General features: G+C 42.8%; 1 protein-coding gene across 1 annotated transcript in view; it reads right to left on the bottom strand.

Moving 5' to 3' along the window:
* zbtb34 (zinc finger and BTB domain containing 34) overlaps positions 1-14,693 on the bottom strand; it is a 46,683-nt gene extending 31,990 nt beyond the window's left edge. Inside the window, exons 1-2 of the mRNA XM_060841434.1 lie at positions 14,169-14,693; positions 13,574-13,891 (exon numbers count right to left, since the gene is read on the bottom strand). The gene's annotated coding sequence lies outside the window, so the exon portion shown is untranslated. The remainder of the gene's footprint in view (positions 1-13,573; positions 13,892-14,168) is intronic.
* Between the last annotated feature and the right edge of the window lie 1,910 nt (positions 14,694-16,603).

Below are 16,603 nucleotides of genomic sequence, written 5' to 3'. Positions count from 1 at the left end.
TATGACTCTGACAAGCAGAGTTATTGCCATTGACTTCAGTTTTGGAGAAGCACCTTGCTATTCAAAGACAGTAACTCTCACCACATCTCTGGAATTCAGCTCTTTTGTCCCTGTTTGACTGTAAGCCAACAAAGCTGTAATGTGGACTATAATGTGGCTTTGGCAAAACCCAATCTGACTATGAGTGAGCAAATCCTGCTTGGTAATACTGCTGATGACACCCTCCATCATTTTACAGATGATGTAAAGCAGATTTGATGGTGTATTTTTCCAGGTTTTGTACAAAACATACCTGGGCAACTGTCCACATTGTTGGGCAGTTACCAGTATTGTAACAGTACTGGAACAACTTGGAAAGGGTTCCACACGTTCTGCAGCATGTCTTCAGAACTACTGCCACAATATTATTGAGGTTAACAGTTTTTGCAGTGTCCAGCACCTTCAGCCATTTTTTTGATATCATGTGAAGTGAACTGAATTGGCTGAAACCTGGCATCTGAGAGGTTAGGGACCTCAGGAGAAGATTGCGATGGATCATCAACTCAGCATTCCTGGCTGACAGTTGTTGCAAATACTTCAACCTTACCTTTTGCACAAGTGTGCTGGACTCCCTCATCATTGAGAATGAGAATATTTCTGGAACCTCCTCTTCCAGTTATTTGTTTAATTGTCCAACACTATTCATGACTGAATGTAGCAGGACTGAGATGACAGATTTCCAGCAGCTAATACAACTGTGCTCTTTATGCGCGAAATGATTCAACTCATGGAAAACTTGCCCAATTTCCATTTCTTGAGCTCCTCGATTTCACTCTTGGCTAATTGCTGTGTTGATGTCAAGGGTTGTCACCCTTACCTCACCTTTGGAGTTTAGCTTTTCTGTTCATGTTTGCATCAAGGCTGTAGTGAGGTCAAATGCTGAGTGACACTTGCAGAGCCCAAAGTGATGTGAGTAAACAGATTATTGAAATATAAGTGTCACTTGATAGTACTGCAGATATCTTCCATCAGTTTGCTGATCTTGGAAAGTAGGCTGATGAGATCCAACTGGCTGGGTTTGATTTGTCTTGCTTTCTGTAGACAGGACATACCTGTGAAACACCCTCTTGATTGTGTATTTCTATGCTAACAGCACTATTGGGTCTTGTAATGGTGATGGTGATAACTGAAACAGTCTCTGTAAGGTATGATTCACTGAGCAGGTCTATAAGAAAGTTGTTGCCTGATGAAGCTATAGCAACAGGTCTCCCAATTGTGGCACAAGCCCCAGATGTTAGTAAGAAGGACATTAGAGGGCTGGGATCGCCATTGAAGTTTCTGATGCCTAGGTTGATACTGGGTGAACAGTTCTGTTTCATACCTTTTTGACTTTTCTATAGAGTAAAAAGTGAGGTCTGCAGATGCTGGAGATCAGAGCTGAAAATGTGTTGCTGGTTAAAGCGCAGCAGGTCAGGCAGCATCCAAGCCACCTAGTGGTGTACAAGGTCATTTTTGGGGCAGTTGAGCATTGACCACATTGCTATGTATCTGTAGTTAATTTTGACCAGAACAATATTTCCTTCCCCACAGGACCTAAGAGAAACAGTTGGGCTTTATGACAACTGACAATGGATCCTGCCACCATTTGTTGACCTAGCTTCTTATTCCTGATTTATTTAATAATTGAATTATCATAAATTTTTGTCATGACCAAACTTCACTTAAGATGGGAGGTTCCCTGGAATGCTACAGAGTAGATTTATCAAAGCAATTCTAATGGATTTGAATGACAAGATTAAGTTGGAGAAGGTGCGATTGCCATCCTTGGAGGAGAGGATCGAGGTTTCTAAGATTATGGACCGGTTTTCAAAAGACAGACAAAAGAAACTGTTTCCATTAGCTGATGGTACAAGGACAAAGGGGACACAAATTTAAAATTTTGGGCAAGTGATGAGGAAGAGCATTTAACATGGCAAATAATAAATAACTTGAAATTTGCTGCTTGCAAGGTTGGTAGAAGCAGAGATGATGAATAATTTCAAAAGGAAATTGGATGAGCACTTGAGGGAAATCAACTCACATGGCAAAGGGTAGAGAGTGAGGGAATGGGAGTAGCTGAATTACTCTACCCAGAGCTACATGGACCCGAGGTGCTGAATAAGATTTTGTTTCTTTTACAGTCCGGGAGGAAAATATTTGGCCCATTAAACCTGTACTCCTCTCTGAAACCACGACTCTGCTAATCCCACATCCCTATCTTTTCCCTACACCCCTACAAATATTTTCTCTTCAGTTAATAAGCAAATTTATCTTTTTGAACCAAATTTGAATTTGCCTCCAACACACTTTGTGCATTCCAAATCCTAGCCACCAGCAACATGAAATGTTTTTCCTCATGTTGCCATCGATTCTTTTGTCATTTATCTTCGATCATTGTCTTGTGACTTTTGACTGTTCCACCAAAAGGAATATTTTCCCACTACTCTGTCCAAAACTCTCTCAAAATTGAACATCTCTTTCGAATATCATTTCAATTTTCAATAAGGAGAACAGCCCCAGTTTAGATTAGATTAGATTACTTACAGTGTGGAAATAGGCCCTTCGGCCCAACAAGTGCACACCGATCCACCGAAGCGCAACCCACCCAGACCCATTCCCCTACATTTACCCCATCACCTAACACTACGGGCAATTTAGCATGGCCAATTCACCTAACCTGCTAATTTTTGGATTGTGGGAGGAAACCAAAGCACCCGGAGGAAACCCTTCTCTAATCTAGTCATGTGACTGGAGTCTTCTATGCCTGGAACAATTAGCACATCTCTTTTCTCCATCTTCTCCAATGAGTTAACATCCCCACTAAAGTGGTGCTCAGAATTGGGCAGAGTAGTCCAGTTGAGACAGATTCTGTTTTAAAACACTCATTGCAACTGGCTTGGTTTTTGTACTCGCTGCCTGTGAGCATAAAATCCATAATCTCACGTGCATTTCTGGTTGTAATCATTTGTACAAAATATAGGCAACTCATGGACTTACAGAAAACAAAAGGAAGATATAATGCAAAGCTGATTTAATTGAACATTTTCATCCAAAACTGCTGAGAGAAAACAGTTTGCTTGCTGTCCAGTCCAAAAGAGCACACAAGATATAGGAACAGGTCATTCAGTCTGTCAAGTCTGCTTCACCAATTGTGGTAAATCTGATGGTCCTCAACTCCACTTTGTTGCCTTTTCTTCATAACCTTTAGTTCCCTTACTGATTAACTATATTCAAGCTGAAATAGAATTTTAATGACCCACTTCCGCAGGCCTCTGTGATAAAGAATTCCACAGTCAATATCCACTGAGAAAAAAAAAAAATCCTCATTTCTGTCTTGGCTTAGGCGAGTCCTACTCTAAGATTATGCCTTCTGGTCCTAATCACTTCCTCAAGCAGAAAAAGACCTTTCTGCAAATCCTAAGAATCTTGCATGTTTCAATAAGAATGCCTCTCATTCTTCCAAATTCAAGTACAGGCCCAACTTACTCAACCTTTCTTCATAAGACAGCCTCCCCCATACCTGGGATTAATCCAATTAAGAGCTGAAAATGTGTTGCTGGTTAAAGCACAGCAGGTCAGGCAGCATCCAAGGAACAGGAAATTCGACGTTTCGGGCCAGAGCCCTTCATCAGGAATCCAATTAACCTTTTCTGAACTGCCTCCAATGTCAGTACATCTTTCCTTAATAAAAAAAAGACCAAAATTACCAAATCTCAATCCAGATGTGGACTAATTACTATCTATATTTTTGGCAAGACTTCCCTATTTTTATATTCTGTTTGAAATCAGTGTATCATGCATTTGCAAAAGAAAATCTGCACAGCTCTTCCCAGTCACACTCCTCCAGGGCCCATTCCTATTGGTTCAAAGAGCTACTTTCTCCAGCATTATTACTAAAAGTGCAACCTCTGGATATTTTGGTTTGGAATGCTCCTCTGCAAGGGGCATTTCCTTTGTCTCTTGGGCCATTTTACAACATTCAACAATTACAACATTGTTATGCAAATGCAATTTATTGTTCAATCATTGCAAGAGAATAGTAATATTTGTGCAAAAGGAAATGGAGTTGGAAGAGGTGCAGACTGTGTGTGCAAATTAGATTTTATTTGTTAACTAAGATGGCAGAACATTATTGAGAAACAGTCACTGCTGATTTAACATGGGTAGATGATGTCCTATTGACAATTTAAACATTGATTTCTTTTTATTGTCATAGGATATAGAACAATACAGCACAGAACAGGCCCTTCGGCCCACAATGTTGTGCCGAACATTTGTCCTAGCTTAAGCACCTATCCACGTACCTATCCAATTACCGCTTAAAGGTCACCAATGACTCTGCCACTCCCACAGGCAGTGCATTCCATGCCCCCACCACTCTCTGGGTAAAGAACTTACCCCTGACATCCCCCCAATACCTTCCACCCTTCATCTTAAATTTATGTCCCCTTGTAACACTCTGTTGTACCCGGGTACAAAGTCTCTGACTGTCAACTCTATTTATTCCCCTGATCAACTTATAAATCTCTATCAAGTCACCCCTCATCCTTCGCCGTTCCAATGAGAAAAGGCCTAGCACACTCAACCTATCCTCGTACGACCTTTTCTCCATTCCAGGCAACATCCTGGTAAATCTCCTCTGCACCCTGTCCAAAGCTTCTACATCTTTCCTAAAATGAGGCGACCAGAACTGCACACAGTACTCCAAATGTGGCCTTACCAAGGTCCTGTACAGCTGCAACATCACCTCACGACTCTTGAATTCAACCCCTCTGCTAATGAACGCTAATACATCATAGGCCTTCTTACAAGCTCTATCCACCTGAGTGGCAACTTTACAAGAGCTGTGAACATAGACCCCAAGATCCCTCTGCTCCTCCATCTTACTAAGAACCATATCGTTAACCCTGTATTCCGCATTCTTATTTGCCTTACAAAATGGACAACCTCACACTTGACAGGGTTGAACTCCATCTGCCACTCCTCAGCCCTGCTCTGCATCATATCTAAGTCCCTTCGCAGCCGACAACAGCCCTCCTCACTATCCACAACTCCACCAATCTTCGTATTGTCTGCAATTTACTGACCCACCCTTCGACTCCCTCTTCCAAGTCATTAATAAAAACTACAAACAGCAGAGGACTCAGAACTGATCCCTGCGGAACTCCACCTGTAACTGGGCTCCAGGCTGATTATTTACCATCTACCATCACTCTCCGACTTCGACCGGTTAGCCAGTTCTCTATCCAAATGGCCAAATTTCCCACTATCCCATGTCTCCTGACTTTCCCCATAAGCCTACCATGGGGAACCCTTTCAAATGCCTTACTAAAATCCATGTACACTACATCCACTGCTCTACCCTCATCCACATGCTTGGTCACCTCCTCAAAGAATTCAATAAGACTTGTAAGGCAAGACCTACCCTTCACAAGCCTGTGCTGGATGTCCCTAATCAGGCAGTGTCTTTCCAAATACTCATAAATCCTATCCCTCAGTACCCTTTCCATTACTTTGCCTACCACTGAAGAAAGACTAACTGGCCTGTAATTCTCGGGGTTATCCCTATTCCCTTTTTTGAACAGGGGCACAACATTCGCCACTCTCTAGTCCCCTGGTACCACCCCTGTTGACAGTGAAGATGAAAAGATCATTGCCAATGGCTCTGCAATCTCCTCTCTTCTTCCCACATAATCCTAGGATATATCCCTCAGGCCCGGGGGACTTGTCTATCCTCAAGTTTTTCAAAATGCCCAACACATCTTCCATCCTAACAAGTATCTCCTCTAGCTTACCAGTCCGTTTCATACTCTCCTCTTCAACAATACAGTCCCTCTCATTTGCAAATACTGAAGAAAAGTACGCATTCAAGACCTCTCCTATCTTCTCCGACTCCCGCTATTGTCCTTGATCGGACCTACCCTCGTTCTCGTCATTCCCATGTTTCTCACATACGCATAAAAAGCCTTGGGGTTATCCTTGATCCTACCTGCCAAAGATTTTTCATGCCCTCAACAGAATATATGGGTGCCAGCTCCTGATATTTTTGTATATGTGAGAATTGGATGCAAATTCAGAGGCCACCTCCTTATCCACTATCTGTACTTCCAATCACCCCCAAAATTGGGGCAGTCGCCCCCACGCCAACACACACACGCACACACAAATATTTGCAGGGATGACAGATGATCAGAGAAGGCAAATTGAGGCCCTTCAGATGCCATTAACTGACTGTTTAGGTGTCTTAATTGCTGTTACGTCAAGAATTCAGCCATGGGCCTTCTTGCACAGCATCTAATTGCTATGATTGTGAAAAAGGGGTGATTTCTGACCGGAGGAAATCTACCCAATTATTTCCCGTAATATCCATCTCCAAAGAGGAAAACTCTATGTCTTATTATTGTCTATATTTAATGTGTTTTATGTGTGAGATCAGTGTGTTGGCTTACCCTCAGAATGATCTCACCCAATTTAAAACAGGATGTCTTGTGCACCTCATCATGCATATGGGGCAATCTAGGACCAGAGGACATCAACTCAGAATAAGAAGTCATACTTTTAAGACAGATGAGGAGGAATTTCTTCTCTCGGGGGTAGTGACTGTGTAGATTTCTTTACCACAGAGGGCTGTTGAGGCTGGGTTGTTAAGTATATTTAAAGCTGAGATAGACAGATTCTTAATCCATAAGGAAATTGAGCGTTATAGAAAATAGGCAGGAAAATAAAATTCAGGATCACCAGTTCAGCCATGATCTCATCAAATGGTAGAACAGATATAATGGGCTGAATGGTCTATTCAAAGAGTCATAGAGATGTACAGCATGGAAACAGGCCCTTTGGTCCAACTTGTCCATGCCGACCAGATATCCCTACCCAATCTAGTCCCACCTGCCAGCACTCGGTCCATATCCCTACAAACCTTCTTATTCATATACCCATCTAGATGCCTTTTAAATGTTGCAATAGTATTGGCCTCCATCACTTCCTCTGGCAGCTCATTCCATAGACGTATCACCCTCTACACGAAAATGGTGTCCCTTACGTCTCTTTTATATCACTCCCCTCTCACCCTAAACCTATGCCCTCTAGTTCTAGACTCCCCCATGCCAGGATAAAGACTTTGTCTATTTATCCTATTCTTGCCCCTCATGATTTTATAAACCTCTATAAGGTCACCCCTCAGCCTCCAACTCTCCAGGGAAAACAGCCCTAGCCCATTCAACCTCTCCCTATAGCTCAAATCCTCCAACCCTGGCAACATGCTTGCAAATCTTTTCTGAACCCTTTCAAGTTTCACAACATCTTTCCGATAGAAAGGAGACCAGAATTGCACGCAATATTCCAAAAGTGGCCCAACCAATGTCCTGTACAGCCGCAACATGACCTCCCAACTCCTGTACTCAATAAGCTTACCGATAAAGGAAAGCATACCAAACGCCGCCTTCATTATCCTATCAACCTGTGACTCCACTTTCAAGGAGCAATGAACCTGCACTCCAAGGTCTCTCTATTCAGCAACACTCCCTAGGGCCTTACCATTAAGTGTATAAGTGCTGTTAAGATTTGTTTTCCCAAAATGCAGCACCTCACATTTATCTAAATTACCATCTTCTTATTCCTTTCAAGTTTCACAACATCCTTTCTATAGCAGGGAGATCAAAACTGCATGCAATATTCCAATAGTGTCCTCACCACAACAATAAAGGCAAACTTGCTAAACACCTTCTTCACTATCCTATCTACCTGTGACTCCACTTTCAAGGAACTATGAACTTGCACTTCAAGGTCTCTTTGTTCAACAGCACTCCCCAGCACCTTACCATTAAGTGTATAAGTCATGTCCTGATTTGCCTTTTTAAAGTGAAGCACCTCACATTTATCTAAATTAAACTCCATCTGCCAATCCCAAATACAACTGGGTTACAATTGCCTATCTTAATCCAGCAGCACTAGAAATAGATTCCATTGTACTCTGAGGTAACCTTCTTCATTGTCCACCATAGATCCAATTTTGGTGTCATCTGCAAACTTACGTTCACATCAAAATCATTTATATAAATGATGAAAATGATGAAAAACAGTGGACCCAGCACTGTTCCGTGTGGCACACCGCTGGTACAGGCCTCCAGTCTGAAAATCAACCCCTCCACAATCACGAACTGTACACCTCCATCCCCCATCACGAACTGTACACCTCCATCCCCCATCACGAACTGTACACCTCCATCCCCCATCACGAACCCCAACGCCTTATTTTCACTATGGACATCCAGTCCCTGTACACCTCCATCCCCCATCACGACACCTCCTCCAGGATTTTCGCTTCCCCGGTCCCCAACGCCTTATTTTCACTATGGACATCCAGTCCCTGTACACCTCCATCCCCCATCACGAAGGACTCAAAGCCCTCCGCTTCTTCCTTTCCCGCCGCACCAACCAGTACCCTTCCACTGACACCCTCCTTCGACTGACTGAACTGGTCCTCACCCTGAATAACTTCTCTTTTCAATCCTCCCACTTCCTCCAAACTAAAGGAGTTGCCATGGGCACCCGCATGGGCCCCAGCTATGCCTGCCTCTTCGTAGGATATGTGGAACAGTCCATCTTCCGCAACTACACTGGCACCACCCCCCACCTTTTCCTCTGCTACATCGATGACTGTATCGGCGCTGCCTCGTGCTCCCACGAGGAGGTTGAACAGTTCATCAACTTTACTAACACCTTCCATCCCGACCTGAAATTCACCTGGACTGTCTCAGACTCCTCCCTCCCCTTCCTAGACCTTTCCATTTCTATCTCGGGCGACCGACTCAACACAGACATCTATTATAAACCGACTGACTCCCACAGCTACCTGGACTACACCTCCTCCCACCCTGCCCCCTGTAAAAACGCCATCCCGTATTCCCAATTCCTTTGTCTCCGCCGCATCTGCTCCCAGGAGGACCAATTCCAACACCGCACAGCCCAGATGGCCTCCTTTTTCAAGGACCGCAGATTCCCCCCAGACGTGATCAACGATGCCCTCCACCGCATCTCCTCCACTTCCCGCTCCTCCGCCCTTGAGCCCCGCTCCTCCAACCGCCACCAAGACAGAACCCCACTGGTTCTCACCTACCACCCCACCAACCTCCGCATACAACGTATCATCCGCCGCCACCTCCAAACGGACCCCACCACCAAGGATATATTTCCCTCCCCTCCCCTATCAGCGTTCCGCAAGGACCACTCCCTTCATGACTCCCTCGTCAGATCCACACCCCCCACCAACCCAACCTCCACCCCCGGCACCTTCCCCTGGAACCGCAGGAAATGTAAAACTTGCGCCCACACCTCCACACTCACTTCCCTCCAAGGCCCCAAGGGATCCTTCCATATCCGCCACAAGTTCACCTGTACCTCCACACACATCATCTATTGCATCCGCTGCACCCGATGTGGCCTCCTCTATATTGGTGAGACAGGCCGCTTACTTGCGGAACGCTTCAGAGAACACCTCCGGGCCGCCCGAACCAACCAACCCAATCACCCCGTGGCTCAACACTTTAACTCTCCCTCCCACTCCACCGAGGACATGCAGGTCCTTGGACTCCTCCACCGGCAGAACACAACTACACGACGGCTGGAGGAGGAGCGCCTCATCTTCCGCCTGGGAACCCTCCAACCACAAGGTATGAATTCAGATTTCTCCAGTTTCCTCATTTCCCCTCCCCCCACCTTGTCTCAGTCGGTTCCCTCAACTCAGCACCGCCCTCCTAACCTGCAATCCTCTTCCTGACCTCTCCGCCCCCACCCCACTCCGGCCTATCATCCTCACCTTGACCTCCTTCCACCTATCCCACCTCCATCGCCCCTCCCCCCTACCTTTTATCTTAGCCTGCTTGGCTCTCTCTCTCTTATTCCTGATGAAGGGCTTATGCTCGAAACGTTGAATTCTCTATTCCTGAGATGCTGCCTGGCCTGCTGTGCTTTGACCAGCAACACATTTGCAGCTCCACAATCACCCTCTGTCTTCTACCTTCGAGACAGTTCTGTATCCAAATAGATAGTTCTCCCTCTATTCCGTGTGATTTAACCTTGCTAACCAGTCTACCATGAGGAACTGTCGAACACCTTACTGAAGTCTATATAGATCACGTCCACTGCTCTGACCTCATCAACCTTTTTGTTACCTCTTCAAAAATAAATGAAACAAGAACAAAGTTTCCCTCTGCACTTCATTTCAGAAGGTAGAAGTGGAATACTTTCAAAATATAACTATTTTCTATCAAAAACTGATGATATATAAAAATAGACTATTTAATTTTTTTTAAAATTAAAAGCATCATATTCTGTGTGTGTTAGGTTTAGAATAAATAGTATTGCTGCTCATGTCCTCACCTTCTCAGTCTGATTCACCCATCACCATGGTCTCTGAACTACACTGTCTTCGAGTTAAGTAATGCCTAATTTTTCCACAGTTCTGAAATATCCTGTCTCTTTAGAATCCTCACATATTCGCATTTCTCTGATTCTGAGCATTTCTGACTTTAAATGCTTTACCAATGTACACCTCTCTGCCTTTCTACTTTTAAAAATACTCGATACCCACCTCTTTGAGCAAGCTTTTGTTTATCCGTCCAAATATCCCATGTGGCCTGACATCATCTTTGGTATTATAATGCCCAAAGAGATTTTGACATGTTTTAGTGTATTAAAAATATACAAAATACAAGTTCTTGTGTTTTAAATAATCTAGAACACACAAATAAATAAGACGTTTCCTCCTGATTTATCTCATTTTCCTTTTTATCATTTAAAACAGTGACATTTAGACAGATGTACCAGATTTGTTATCTTATTTTAAATTCAAGTCAGCTCGCTCTGCTGAGTTACTTTCAAAGTGGAACTGGAGCCATTTCACTGCCAAACAATGTTTTGACAGATATAACTGGGTTACAATTGCCTATCTTAATTCTGCAGCTTTAGAAAAAGACAGCAAGTCTCTTTTTAAAAAAATAAGATTTATTTGTTCTGTTGCCCAATAAAAAAAATTATTAAATTTGAAGAATTTGAGATTTTCATGACAAATCTTTCTAGTGTCAAACAAAAACTCCAATCAGACCCCATGTTGCTCAGAATCTGACTTTTGCAAGTCAACTTTAGGTAAGTTTACAGGAGGACCTCCCGAAGAATAGGTTTCATGTTGTTATGAATGCACATAAACCTGTAATTTAAATGTTATTTATTCATTGAAAAGATGTCGGCGCCACAGGAAAAGCTGATGTGTACTGCTCTTCTGCAGTTGCCCTCAGCTCTATATAACTGTCCAGGAATTTCTAGATTGCTTAAGTAGCCAACCACATAAAAGGCCATAGTGAGTGAGAAAAGTGAGTTTCCTGGCCTAAGCTGCATTAATTATGTTTATATAACAGCAGACAGTCTCAAGGTCAATTTACTGATGCTATCTTCCTTTCTTCAATTTTTAAGTAAAGATACTGAATAAAGATCTGTCGTGGTGACATTTTAACTCTGAATTTACTATGCAGAAACAGGCCATTCAGCCGTGCTAACTCACACCAGCCTTTATGCTCCATTCAAGCATCACATCCTTCTTCATTTATCAGGGTAATAATGCTCCATTACTTTCTCCTTTATATTCTTGTCTGGCTTCTCCTTAAATTCATCAATGTTATTCATTTCAACTGTTCTCTGTAGTTGAATTGTAAATTGGGCAGCACGGTGGTACAGTGATTAGCACTGCTGTCTCATACCACCAGAGACCTGGGTTCAATTTCCACCTCAGGCGACTGACTGTGTGGAGTTTGCACATTTTCCCCGTATCTGCGTGGGTTTCCTCCAGGTGCTCAGGTTAGGTGAATTGGCCATGCTAAATTGCCCGTAGTGTTAGGTGAAGGGGTAAATGTAGGGGAATGGGTCTGGGTGGGTTGCACTTCAGCAGGTCAGTGTGGACTTGTTGGGCCAAAGGGCCTGTTTCCACACTGTAAGTAATTTAAAAAAATGAAGATTTCATCATTTTAATTTTTGTGGAGAGCCATTTGCACTCTTAAAATTTATGTGCTTTTCTGTGCACTGTGCAGTAGTGTCACATTTACCATACTAGTAAACTAGAGGCAGTTATGAAGGGGGGTTGGAGAAAAGAATGTCTAGTTGAGCTTTTAATGAAATTAGGACAACTAGGGACAGGCAATATATGTAGAATTACCAACACTACCCACATACTGAAAACAAAATCGAAAAAGGACCTCAATATAAAATTGTCATTTTGGATCTGTCGTCTCCATAAAATGGTATGTGGAGTACCGTCTTATGCTCTGAACTTGCAGAGCAGTAAATGGCTTCCAATTGATTTTCTCACGTGCCCTTCTCAAAACAACAAATCCTCGTTCTTGGAGATTGAGAATTTCGAGATTGAGTGGCCTACAATTTGTAGCAAAGATATATCATATTACAATTTTTATAAAAGAGTATTATATTTATTGATCAAAGGTTACAGGGAGTTCAATGAATATGCAAGATTTCATAAGTCATTTGCAGATATTGTTTTTTGTGAATGAAAGAATTCTGATAACATGAGTGAATGAGCAATTTTTTTTATTGGCTGCCTTCCCAGATTTATTCTGAAAAGATATTGGGTAGAATCTTATAGGGGCCTAGGCTATGATGAGAACCTGGGAGAATTGTGAGAGAAATTGAGCGAGGCCTTCCTGACAATGAAAGTAACTAGCTGCATTTTCCAGATAATGAGATGAGATTCTCACTAGATACTGGCAAGATGCTGATTAAAGGGGATTACTGCTTGTTACTGCCCATTTCACTGCAGATTTTACCTCAGTAATATGCAACTTCTTATTCTAATCGCTGAACAAATTAGACGCTAAGACATTAGATTAGATTAGATTATTTACAGTGTGGAAACAGGCCCTTTGGCCCAACAAGTCCACACCGACCCGCCGAAGCGCAACCCACCCATACCCCTACATTTACCCCTTTACCTAACACTACGGGCAATTTAGCATGGCCAATTCACCTGACCCGCACATCTTTGGACTGTGGGAGGAAACCGGAGCACCCGGAGGAAACCCACGCAGACACGGGGAGAACGTGCAAACTCCACACAGTCAGTCGCCTGAGTCGGGAATTGAACCCGGGTCTCAGGCGCTGTGAGGCAGCAGTGCTAACCACTGTGCCACCGTGCCGCCCACAAGACTTCATCTTGACATGAAGTCTGAGCGGTTACCTAGTGGCTTCTGCTCACTGTTTCCTACCAAGGCCCTCCATCTAGGAGGCCCAATATCAGTATCTCAGGGTACACATCTATGAACAGTGATTACACACACCATATCCACTGACTTTAGCACTGGATATTTGCCGGCCCCTCCACATTGCCATGGCACATCTCTGATCCATTTACAATATCTTTCTGCACTTTAAAAGGTACACCTCAGGGTTCACTGACAACTAACAGGATCAGGCATCCATCTTAGGGATTGTACCAGGCTGCATCTCAGGTATGTTCACTTGCTGTTATAGTATTTATTCACTTTGAGCCTACCTGGATGCTTACAGTATCCCTGCGTTGCCTTTTCATACTTTCCAGTCTGAATCAGAGCTGTCAGGTTCATGGTACTTCAGTCTTGCCTTGCCTTTCAGTGCAGACACAAAATCAAGAAGTTTAACATGGTTGACAGCTGTTCTCAGTTAAGGGAAATAGTCTTCCATCAATGACCCCGGCACAGTAAGGGCAACCTCCAATAACTGTCTTGGATGCAGTCAGTCAGCCTCTTAGGGTGGTCAGGCTCCTCTCCTCATGAGGGATGAGGAACTGAATATCAGAACATGTTTGTTCTACCTTCATGTAGGTTGTTTTCTCCTGCAATGAGAGAAGAGGAGAAATTGAGCAAGATGAAAGTGGTTGGCACAACTGCTAGTGTTGTGCTGTTGCAGGTAGGGGAAAATGGTGATGTATCCCAAGTGAATGAGTAAAAGTAGATGTATGCAGGGTTAGCGGTGTGGGATTTGAGGTGGTTGACAATGAGTGAGAGGAGATGTTGCATGCAATAGTAAAAAGGGGTTGAGCCTTGAAGGGAAATTGGTGAAGAAGAGACAGAGTGATAAAGAGGTAGCAGAGAGACAATAGCAGCACTTACCCTGGTGGATCCGAGAAGGTCAATGACCTTCTTCATGCAGTGCTGGGCATTCTCTGGATGGCTGGATTGCATTGATTTGTGTGGCAACCTAGGACCAGGTTGGCAAGGCCTGTTGTCATGGCCTCCTTTGGCAGCCCTACAGATTGAGGATGGTACTCCTGTGCACCACCCCATGGAAAAGAACCTCTAGGCGCCTGTCCTCAAAGTTAGTATGAAATTCCCCTCTCTGCCATGACATTTGCCATGGGCAAATATCACAAACTGTGCAGGGCAGTTTGGGTCTGTCAGCATATGTCCAAGTGCAAAATAATCTTTAAAAGATGGCACTGTCAACAGGAATGCTGGTCTATTTCAAAATATCTGGTCAGCGGCAAGTTTTTCCAGTTATGGCAAGTGGTAGAATAAGGCAACATTGTGTTGCTATTGGATTGGGCAGATAGATAATGAGGTAGTTTTGGGACAAAAACAGAACTTACTAAGCCTCACTGACATGAACCTTCTGTGAAATTCAATTAAGTTGACATGTAGCCGGAAAAAGAAATTTAAGGTTCGGCCTGTTGTCATTGCAGACTATTAAAGAAAAAGTTAAAATCCATTAGTTTAGATTTGAGTTTTTGCTATAGATAGTTATGACAATCCGAAATGGTTAAAGTAAACCTTGCATCCAAAAAAATGTCTGCTTTATTTAGCTTTCATTGGAACCGAGGGCAAGTCAGTGAAAAAAATGCATGCTACTTTTGTGAAAGAAGCAATTTAGGGGAAGCAACAGCCTAGTGATACTATTAACCCAGAGACTGAGGAAATGTTCTGGGGACCGCTGGGTTTGAATCCCGCCATGGCAAATCATGGAATTTGAATTCAATAAATATTTGGAATTAAGAGTTTAATGATGACCATGAATCCATTACCGATTGTTGGGAAAAACCCATCTGGTTCACTGATGCCCTTTAGTGAAGGACACTGCCACCCTCAATTGGTCTGGCCTACATGTGACTCCAGATGCACAGCAATGTGGTTGACCCTTAACTGCCCCTTTTGGGCAATTAAGGATGGGCAATACATGCTGGCTTAGCCAGCAATGCCCTCATCCCATGAATTAATAAAAACAAAATTACCAATGAGTTCTGGACAACACCAGATTGATCTCAACTCGTAGCTTTAATGTAAAGAAATTGTTAAGCGATGATGTGGGATGCTCTTAAATTGTCCTAAAATAAAATGCATTTACAGAATCCAACCATTCATGTTGCTATATTCAATCCCACCTAAGCAAATAATTGATAATGTAATATTTACATGGAAAAACCAGTGCATTAATTTGAATGCTTCTATAATCCATATCCTGAGATTAGAATTAAGAAACATTGTAAAAGCCTGCGTGTGGACAATTAGATCTGAAGTAAGGGACTACAATGCTAAGGCCAGAAGCCTTATGTTTCAGGTCAGTCTCCACAGTAAAGAGTAATCTGAAAGAATGATCATGCCAGAAACAATTGTCAGCCATGCATTTTAGAATCTGCACTTACTGTTCGCTCGCATATTAATTTGCTGTCCATGAAATAACACTACTTCATGATCATATCAGACTTAACTTATAGCATCTTAGTCAGCCCACTTTGGAATAATTCAAAAAATGTGTATGATAGCATGTGTGAAAGATGTAATATATAATCTACATCTTAAGATGGCCTTTTGCTTGACTTTAGTTTGACTTTGGGTGATATGAGCACATTGCAAACAGAAGATGCTCAGATTGCTTACAGGAGTCAGCAGCATCACAGCACATGAAAATATCTAAAAGCAGATATAAAACATATATCTCTCATGGTCCTCAAATGCAACCCTCTCCCTTCTTTGATGCTCTTTTACTGCCCAAGTTGCATCCCAATTCCCTGCGCTCATTGTTAAGCTTATAACTCCTATTTTCCACACAGCACTGAGCTCTGGAACTGCACCAGACAATGTTTCAACACCAGGGAGTGGGGAGGGGGCTACGACTGGTCAGGTGCATAACCTCAATCAGGCTGATTGAAAATCTCAGTATTGTGATTCTATGTTCCTATATAAATAATATGGAGCTGTCTGGGAGCAGTCCTCTCTTGCAAGGGTGGGCTGGTTGAATTGGTGGATTCAGTAGTCAATTCCACTTGAAGAGGTCATTAGGGGACAAATCACATGCCTGAAAGAACACATAAGAGATTGATTTATTTTTAAAAGTTGCACTTATCGTGAAGAAACATTGCAGTTACATTACAATGTCTTGAAATTATTTTGTAAGTGTTAAAATTTCCTGAAAATTAATTCAAACATATTTAATTTTCAAACTCAATTTGAGTCTGAAATTAAGCTATGATCCAGAAACTTCCTAGGGAGTAAAATATTAAGCAAGAATCACTAGGTTAATTTGACTTCATATCTCCAGCCAAACATTTGAA

Source organism: Hemiscyllium ocellatum, chromosome 21 (assembly GCF_020745735.1).
Source record: "Hemiscyllium ocellatum isolate sHemOce1 chromosome 21, sHemOce1.pat.X.cur, whole genome shotgun sequence".
Lineage (NCBI taxonomy): Eukaryota > Metazoa > Chordata > Chondrichthyes > Orectolobiformes > Hemiscylliidae > Hemiscyllium > Hemiscyllium ocellatum.
Note: the sequence above shows the minus strand (reverse complement) of the source record. Positions and strands in the feature narration are given on the sequence as shown.